Source organism: Nelumbo lutea, chromosome 8, assembly GCF_056320005.1.
Source record: "Nelumbo lutea isolate HS-2025 chromosome 8, American lotus-T2T, whole genome shotgun sequence".
In the NCBI taxonomy this organism is placed as follows: Eukaryota; Viridiplantae; Streptophyta; class Magnoliopsida; order Proteales; family Nelumbonaceae; genus Nelumbo; species Nelumbo lutea.
Genome location: NC_142691.1, coordinates 30,709,107 through 30,718,964, shown reverse-complemented (window position 1 = coordinate 30,718,964; position 9,858 = coordinate 30,709,107). Strand labels below are relative to the sequence as shown.

General features: G+C 33.8%; 1 long non-coding RNA gene across 1 annotated transcript; it reads left to right on the top strand.

Annotated features, from left to right (window-relative positions):
• The first annotated feature begins 7,234 nt into the window (after window positions 1-7,234).
• Window positions 7,235-8,204, top strand: LOC148843680 (uncharacterized). Its single transcript, XR_016103830.1, has 2 exons — window positions 7,235-7,564; window positions 7,787-8,204. It is a non-coding gene; the product is annotated as an uncharacterized LOC148843680 (long non-coding RNA).
• Window positions 8,205-9,858: the final 1,654 nt, after the last annotated feature.

Genomic DNA, 9,858 nt, shown 5'->3' with positions numbered 1-9,858 from the left:
ACCAACAACCTCCTTCTCAAAGTCTCACACTCCCCTCTCATAATAATGTATATATATGTATATAGTGGACTTTAAACTAATCATAATCTAATGGTCAAAATAAAAAGTTACATTATATTTTATACTCTAGTGGGTTGACTCACTCAAACTAGAGACATTTGAACCATTGAACCGGGAACTAGAAACCAAAGCAGCTTCATTTTCGGATCGACTTTTAAGACCTTGATTTTAGTTAAAAGAAAGTTTTATAATATTATTCATATTTTTAACAATAGTGTAAATATAGATTTATAGATGTGTTCATTTTTTTCTATAATTTGTTTTGTATTTTTGTGTATAAAAATAATTATGATATGTCACACTTACTTTTTGTTTAATATGATAAATATATGATATTATACATGTACTTGAATTCTAATTTTGTAAAATTTATGTTCTTTTTTTTTCATTTTTGTATATTTATATTTTATTGATTTTTATTATTTATTTCTGACATTAAAGGTTAACACATTTAACCCAAAAGTTAAACTATTTTATATTAATTTTTATATTTTATTTTTGGTCAATTCTAAATATGTATTTCATTTTCATTATCAATAAAAATAATTCTTGTTGATTACACTTATTTTTTTTAATTTGATTCATAAAAATATCATAAGTGTGTCTAATTTTTTCTACATTTTTTTTGTAATTTTATATATTTATTTCTATTTAAAAAAAATTATTACCTAACTATGACTGCATTGGATGATCATTTTGATTCAGATGGTTTAATTGCTTAGCCACTATTTGAATGAATAATGATTTTGTTTTTGAGTTAGTTTTAAAATATATGGATTTATATTGTTAAAAATATTGACATAGATCTAATTAATAGCATTTATTAGTGAAGAATAACTTAAAAATATATGATTTAATAAGAGAAAATGAGATTTAATACCTTAAGTGTAAGAATTAATGAGAGGGGATTAAATAAGGTGAAAAGTAATAATTGAAATTACATTTTCAACCCTTATAATTAGAGATGGATTAAATAAACAAATGTTGCCATTTTATTAGCCATCAAACATGGCATCAATGCTATAATAAAATGACTTTCATATGCTTTCTTAAACAAAGAAATAGAGGGTAATGCTAGTCCAAAAAAAGTTTCACACTACTTCCACACTTTTATATATAGTAAAGATAAAATTAGGAAAGAATCTATGAGGCTAGAAAGACATAGTTATGGAAGAGTATATTGACAAATAAAAACCCACCCATGAATTTGAAGAAATACCACCTTATTGATTAACATATTTATGATACCAATTGATTGGTTGATATCATGTCTTTTCAGTATAATAATGGAAAACATAAAAGAAATGTGGGTTGATTGGTGCAATATTTTTTTTTGGATATCATATGCATTTTTGGTATCATAGTCGAACCCGAAAAAAAAAATAGTAATTTGTAGTTTGTACCATTGAGATACACCTGTTAGTGGCATTTTAGAGGTTTGGATGAAAAAATAAGAGCAAATGCAAAAAATGGAAACAAATAGTTGAATAGAAAATTTGAAAATAGACTTTTCGAACAACAAATCAAGTAAAAAAAGAGGTTCAGTTTTTCGTTTCCTTTCTTTTTTTTTGGCAAAGGGAGAGGAAAAGTATTTACATCATAAGCTGAGAGAAATTACATATATAGCCCAAACAAAAACAAAATAATTATTATTCCACTCAGGAGAGTTCATATGCTACATTACTTGATTTCTTTACCACTAGATGAGCCATTACATATTTACGTTATCAAGTGGTTTTTTATACTACTAAGCATGAATGTGCTTTGCACTTGGAAATTCTAGATGATGATAATGATAGTAATGATGTATCCAAAAATTTTTATAAATATGTACTTTTTATTTTTATTTTTATTTTTTATTATTAATGAGCTATAGATTAAAAAATCCAATTCAAATATGATTATATAAACACCTCATCCAAATATGTGATAATCGTATAAGTTGTGAAGTTTCAAGTATGATTGACAAGCCTACTTGCTTAGCTAGATTATTCTTTTTGTAATTTTTATCTTTTTGGTGTTTTTTTTTTGTTCATTTATTAAAGAAATGTAAGATTTAAATAGAGGAAATTAAATGAGATGAAAAGTAATAGTTCAATTTACAGTTTAACACTCACACTTAAATAGGGACTAAATTCAAAAGAGTATTTTAGTCAAAAGAAAGTTTCAAAATCTTATTCATATTTTTAATAGTAATATAAATATAGAATTATAGATGTGTTCAATTTTTCTCTATATTTTTATTTTTTCTGTGTAAAGATAATTCTTATATGTCACACTTAATTTTTGTTTAATATGATAGTTATATAATATTATACGTTTGCTTGAATGTTATTTTTTGCAATTTTATGTATTTTATTATATTTTTATTATTTATTTATGACATTAAATGTTAACACATTTGAGCAAAAAGTTAAACTATTCATCTTTGCCAAATAGTAAAATAATTTCATTTTTGGCCAATTTTAAATTATGCATTTCATTTTCAATAAAAATAATTATTGTTTATTACACTGATTTTTTTTTTAATTTGATTAACGAAAATATCATAAATGTATCTAATTTTTTCTACATTTTTATAACTTTCTATATTTATTTCTATTTTAAAAATTTCATTACCTAACTATGACTTCATAGGTTCATCAATTTGATTCAAATGGTTAAATTGCTTAGCCACCACTTGAACAAGGAATGATTTTGTTTTTTAGAAAGTTTTAAAATATATAGGTTTATATTATTAAAAATGTTGACATAGATCTAATTAGTAGCATTTATTAATGACAAATAACTTAAATATAAGGTTTAATAAGAGAAATTGGGAGTTAATACCCTAATTATAGGACTTAATAGGAGGGGATTAAATGAGGTCGAAAGTAATAATTGAAGTTACACTTTCAACCATACAATTAGAAATGGATTAAATAGACAAATGAGTATTTTAGTAGCCATTAAAGCTATAATAAAATGACTTTTATGCCCTTTCTCGAACAAAGAAATAGAGGGTAATTTGAGTAAACAAACTTCCACTCTGCATCAACACTTTCATATATAGTATAGATGTAAGGAGTTCAAATCAGCCCCCCACAAGATTGCCCCCCCCCCCCCCCCAACGTCCCACAACACATCCTCGCCATGTATTGGGAACATCTCCCGATGATGACATCATCATTTCTGGTATTATCATAGGGAGATGTTCCCAATACATGGCAGGGATGTGCTATGGGACATTGTGGGGGCTGATTTGATCAGAGATGTAAGACTTTACATACCTCAAAGTAGATATACAATTCTTTTTCTTTTTTTTTTAATTTATAAAATAGATGCACAATTTCTTGCTTAGTTTGAAAAGATTATAAATATAAATATGTACAGTAAAAATACATATCAAATAATACAAAATACAAGGTTTTGTGCTCTACATATCCGTATTTATCCGTATTTGTACTCCTTCCAAACTGAGCCTTAAAAGTCGTTGGATTCAAATTCAAATATCTTGTAAAGAAAAACTTTTGTGCACATCAATTATATATCTCAGACTTTTTCTGATTAGGATTAGTTACCAAGGCATGGTCCCAACAATGTCCCAATCAGCCATTGTAGCCGTACATTGGGAACATCTCCAATGAATGACAAGGGAGATGTTCCCAACGTGTAGTTGCAATGGGTTGTTGGGATAGTGATGGAAGCATTAGTTGGTAGCATCTCCCTACCTGACTTTTTCTAACTATACATTGAAAATCTCTCTTATACATGTATATTAAATTCATGGGGAGATGTTCTTAATGTGCCATTGATTTTCCATGCTTGCATAGTGTGTGCAAAGTTTTTATTTGTGGGGAATCCTATTAAATTCCATCCGACCATACTTATATGCAATTGTGTATTTCATAAGAAACACAATTTCAAGTTGAGAGTTTAGATTGATAAACCCGTTTAGAAGGGCTTCTACATTCTTTGGAGAAGCTACTAAAGCTAAGTGGTCATTTGGGAGGGCTTTTGGGACATAGCCACCAATTCCACGCTGGGCTCCACACAAGAATGCTAGAAGTTGAATTTGGTGAAAATCTAAAAAGTCGATCATCATGTTCCGAGCACAATAAACATAGCTAAAGTAATAAGTTACTCAATATAGTTTCTCCTGAACACGGGTACTCAACCACTATGACTGAGAGAAGACCAAATCAGCCCCCCACAAGATTGCCCCCCACAACGTCCCACAAGCCACAACACATCCCCGTCGTGTATTGGGAACATCTTTTGATGATAATCTCAGAATTGATGATATCATCATTGGAAGATGTTCTCAATACACTGCGGGGATGTGTTGTGGGACGTTGTGGGGGCAATCTTGTGAGGGGCTAAGGGTAGATTCGGTGCTCAAAAAATTGTACATGCTCACACTGTTCTCAGTTCTCACAGCCCTATTCAGTTGTGCATTGAGAACATTTCCATACTTTTACCTTTTTATTCACGTGGAAATGTTCCCTATGCACGACTGAAAAGAGTTGTGAAAGCAGTGTGAGCACAATTTTGTGAGCGCCAAATCCATTTCTACGACTAAATCAATGCATCTCGCCCCAACATAGAAATCCTCTAGGAAAATCGAGTCCTCAGTTCAATGATGGTATTTTTCAGACTTTCCGAGATTGAGCTTGGATCTCATACCCACAAGAACTCTACCCATGTCTCATTACAGTTGTACATTGAGAACATTTGCTATGTTTGCATGTTATCATTCATGGGGAGATGTTCCCAATGTACAACTGTACTATCATGTGGGTAGGTGTGAGTAGGATTCTTGTGGGTAGGAGATCTCAATTCTTCGTGAATTCACCAAATATAATTTCCTGACTTTCCTTGTGAGTAGGGGTGTCAACGGTATTCAAAAATTTGATTTCGAATTCAAGATTTGACATAATTGAATCGAATTTGGATAATTTGAATAGCTATTCAGATTCGAATTTGAATTCGGATATGATCTGATTCGATTCGATAAATATCCAAATTTGACCGATTATTTAATTCTTATATAATATATAAAATATTTAAAGGTCTTAATATAATTTTTATATATAATAATTAAATTATATATTTATGTAAAAAATAAAATATTTATTTTATAACCTAAAATAATTAATTAATTGAATTCGAATTAAATCAAATATTCAAATATTTAATCAGATTCGAATTCAAATATTAATTTTTAATATCCATCAGATATCGAGATTCGAATTAAGATATTGCGGCCTATCTTACGAGTTATGATGCTGTGGAAGCCGCTGACAGCGAAGGAAACGAGAGCAAATGTCTTGAGTTGGGGTCCCACACACACAAACAGTAATAGAAGCTTATTTTGGACCAAAGAATAGGATATTCCAAACGTGTTCCCTTGTTGTCAGACTACGGTGCAACACTATTTGGTTTGGTCCTAGCGTATACGAGTACACAACGGAGATCCCAGCCGTTGACACATTGCAAGTGTAACCACTGGTGATTGGTCCCCCACAAGACTTTCCATAGAGCAAGTCAATCACGTAAACATGTGGGCCCAACATATTGAATGGCAGGAATCCTTCTTTTCTGGGTTTGGGGTTGTTTGATCCCAATCCAATGATCTTGGGGCACTTTCTAGAATAAATGGGAAAGTCCAGAGGGAGAAAATTCGTGATGGGAAAATTTTGCAAGAAGCCTTCGCCAGGGCCCTACTTCCTTGACTCAGGCCAGGGCTTTCCATTTTCTTTTTTTGTTTCTCTATTTTTTCAATGAAAAATTCATAGTGAATATTGAAAAATCTAATTTTGAGTCGGACGAGTCAATGAGTCATACGTGTTGCGTTGTTGGTATACTTGGTATATTAATAGAATTATGTTGTGGGTTCCTCTAAAAAATATTTTGTTTCGGGCATGTGAAGTCTTAGAATGAAGAAAAGTATACTTTAAGTTACATCTTACATTACAAATTTGGAATATAGGGTGTGAGACTGAGACCCATTATTACGAGTTCGAATCTTCTGTCCACGAGAACTTTGCCCACGTTTATTATTGTGACACATAGAGAACATCACATCATCTACGTAGTATTATGCAGGGGAGATGTTCCAAATTCAGGAGGGTAGTGTGTTGTGGGTAGACGTGGGTAGGGTTCTCGTGGGCAGGAGACCCGACCTCCACTATTACAACTTGATTGGATGCCAAAACCCGATACTTCTCTTTAAGTTTAGGCATTGTTTGGATAAGTTTTGGTTTTTGAAAATTTCAAAGTCCAAAGTAGAAAACTTGGTCGTGGAACCTGTTTGGTGAATTTTGCTTATTCTCGCAAATCACAATAACGGCATAGGCATTCTTATTTATGCTTCCAAGGATGGCAGTAGGGGTAATTCAGCAAGTACAGGTGAGGACTTCAATGGTTAAGTCAAGGTGAGACAAGATCAATACTAGATGTGAAGATGAGAGAGAGTAAGAGAGTTACCTATGACTCTTGGCCCTAATTGCCCTTATTTATAGGTGAGGTTCCGTTAGTGATCATGTTGTGGGTTCTTTGTAATGACTCTAGATGTCTGGGTGCAATGAAGGTCAAAGCCATTAAGAGCGTGACTATGTGATTGCGTGCTACTCTAGCATTAATGAACCAAAGAGCTCGGCTAAGGTTGTAATGTTCTTAGAGAGTCGGAGCAACTTGTAATTAAGGTTGGGGGTGAAATTCTACGGATGCCCCCGGGGCTTGTGAAGATGAGGTTGGACTTGCCGATGTGGCTTGAGTTCAGCTTTAGACAAAGGAAGCAGCTGAAGTTTCTGCATCACAACTGAAGTTTCCGTTACTGATCATGTGGCTTGAGTTCAGCTTTGTAATTCAGAGAGTTACCCATTACTCCAATGCGGAGTTCTATACGAGTCCATGTTCTTTGAACCCATGGGTGCACTGGACACGTGAATCAATCAATAATACGAGTCCATGTTCGTTAGTGGCTCGAACCCAGATGAACCGAGCACAAAATGAATAAATTATTTAAGGAGATTTCATTGGAACACCCTTTCATTTCCTAGTCTCCTTCGAGCCCTAATAATGTGAAATCCACCGACTGACAAGAATTCTGACGGTAAGCAAAAAAAAAAAAAAAACAAAAAAGGTACTCTCACTATAACTTATGAAATTCCTCTTCTTCCATTCTTCTTCTTTCAACCTCCATAGTAAGTTTCCGCATCACAGTTTCTGCGATTAGTTTCAGAGTCAACTTGCGTTGGTTGTGATGATGGATCGATTGAATTTTTACTTGTTTTAGGTTGTGGTGGGTAAGATTTCGGTGGTTTTATAGGATTAGGGGTATTTTCCAGTGGTGGTCCTACAGGTTCTACAGTTGGGGTTAGTTCATCTGGTGATGGAATCGTTGTTTCATTAGGCTTTATAGCCTCGGGTGGAGGATATGCTGGCAAGTGGGTCAATCTCAACTGGCTTCTCAGTCGCTATTTCAACTTTGATGCCATCCTTTATTGTTGCCTCTACAGAGGTAGGTGCTTCAACCTTTAGTAGTGGTTTCGATCTTTTGGAGGCGCTATGGGTAGCTGGAACTCAGAGAAACATCCCATTTTCCTAATTCCCATTTTCTGTGGTTGATTTTACAACTCTATTTAAATTGTGTAACATTAAAATGGACCCTTTTCCTTGCCTTGAATATTTCCCCTCATGCAGGGCAAAAATAACATCATTTTGAGTTTTGTCTTCTGGTTAGTTGTATTGAAGAAGAAGAAGAAGAAGAAGAAGAAGTGGAATTCTTAGCGTCAAAATTCTTTTTGCTGCCGGTGGCTACCATGTTCATGGATGCTGCTGGGTGGTGAGTGGCCAGCGGGATGCTTCTCTATGTTAGATCTCAAAGGAGAGGAAGAAACGAGAGAGAGTTCGAATGAAATCCTTTAAAAGAAGTCATTCTATGATTTTGTCTTTTGTGGGTGGTTCACCTGAGCTTCTTTAGCTAATAGTTGAACACCGGTTAAGTTATAAGAGTTTCAAAATGCTAACGTAAACATTTTTATTGGTGGGTTCACGCTCTACTGCACCCATGGGTGCACAAAATGCGGACTCGTTCTTTATGCTTTGTTTGTCAATGGCGGTAATGGTTTGAGACCAATGAAGTTTGCGATTTGAGACTACTGGATTTTTTTTTGGTGAAATGAGTGTTGAATTTGAGGAGTGGAATTCCAGCTTAGGGATCGTGGTTTTTAGATTAGTATCATTTTGGCTTCAAGGCATGCACACGTGGTGTTCATTGGCATGAGAGAGTGCAATTGTGGCTATTGAATAGAGTTGATCCTGACTATTGTATGGATTCTTATGCCTGATTATTATATGGTGTGGGACCCATAAATGTCTTACACAAGTCCATATGTGTTCAAACTATGTCTAGAAAGAGACAAACCGAATTTAATACTAATGGCAATGAACCACTAGCCAAACAAGTTGGGCTCAATTTAGGCGCAACACTTAAGTATATGTGAGGGTTTAGCCACCCTATGAATCGCAAGGATAATGGATTGCTTTGAGATAAAGCCCATAAGGTTATCAACCCTCTAATGGCTTCTTGCCCTTAACCTCTCAATCCTAAATATTCAAAATCTTATTCTTCCTTGGCAACAAAATGCAATGCCACACTCTTTTGCTCAAATGGATCTCAGGATTAAAACCTTTTGCAAACCATTTTCAAAAAATAATATAATATAAGTACACTTTGCAAATTTAATTTCAAATATAATTGAAATATACTACTGATAGTTTTAGATTTCTATCAGAGAGAGTGTAAATCTTTATATTCACTTTATTTGACAAAGGATTTGATCCTATCACTATAATTACCCACACAAGTAATACTCAAACTGCTCCAACATAAGACAAGAGTGTTAGAGGCTTTGATATCTACTTTTCTAGAGATGAGAGGAAGCGACTCATCAGCAAGGGATATATTCTCTCTACTAGAGAGGAGATGATATGAACAAAAGAGGTTAGATGCACTAGAATTAATAATTAAAGGGATTTTATGATTACTTGAAATAGTAGCAAGATTTGCAATAGCACGAGTACCTGAGTGAACAAATGTGGATGATGAAGTACTGACTGAAGGGTTGGATGCTGAAATAGTGGTTTCTAAGTGATTAAGTAACCTTCCATACTTTTCAAATTCTACCTTTACTACTGCTAGCTGCTTTATAGATGATTTTTCTTCACTTTCTCTATTCCCACCCTCAGACACTGTGGCAACATTAACATTCATAGGCTTCCAAGTTTGACCATTCTTTTTAAAGTTGTTGTTATTTTTGTTGTTCTGAAAGTTATCCGGAAGAAGGTGTCGATGATGTTTCTAACAAGTGTCCTTAGTATGCTTCAGTTTCTTGCAGTATTCACATATCACTTCTTTCTTCTCAATTGGCCCTTTTGGCTTTATTCCAGCATGTGCAAAGTATTTTGTAGGTGGTCCATGTAACTGTATTTGTCACATACTCTCTTCACTACTTACCATAGCATATGCTTGAGTAATAGTTGCCTCATCTTTAGCTAAGATGTTTTGCATAGTAATGTCAAACTTAGGGTTGAGTCCTATAAGAAACTCAAATGCCCTATTTCATTCCACCAGTTTTCTAAATGTCTCTGTGGGGGATGTTCACAAACAATGCCAAACCAACCAAACCGGCCCGATGCAACCCGATTTGGTTGGTTTTTCTTCACCATTGGTCAATTTTGGGTTGTGAAGAGGGGTAAACTAAACCGAACCGAATGGAGTTAGTTAGCTTTTGGTTTCCTAATCTTTCCCTA